This window comes from Triticum dicoccoides, chromosome 7B, assembly GCF_002162155.2.
Source record: "Triticum dicoccoides isolate Atlit2015 ecotype Zavitan chromosome 7B, WEW_v2.0, whole genome shotgun sequence".
In the NCBI taxonomy this organism is placed as follows: domain Eukaryota; kingdom Viridiplantae; phylum Streptophyta; class Magnoliopsida; order Poales; family Poaceae; genus Triticum; species Triticum dicoccoides.
In genome coordinates this window covers 456,242,899-456,243,123 of record NC_041393.1, presented here as the reverse complement: position 1 = coordinate 456,243,123, position 225 = coordinate 456,242,899, and positions in this window count along the sequence as shown.

The following is a 225-nucleotide window of genomic DNA, read 5'->3' as shown; positions in this document are numbered from 1 at the left end:
AAACAACGAGTGCCTCCAACTAACAACAGCCATGGGGGAGTTTTGTTTAATTATTTTGATTTTCTTTGATCTTTTTGATCATGGGACTGGGCATCCCGGTTACCGCCATTTTCTCGTGAATGAGGGGCGGAGTCCACTCCTCTTAAGAATAACCCACCTAGCATGGAAGATACAAACAACCCTAGTTGAAACATGAGCTGCTCGAGCATACAAAACAGAATTTTA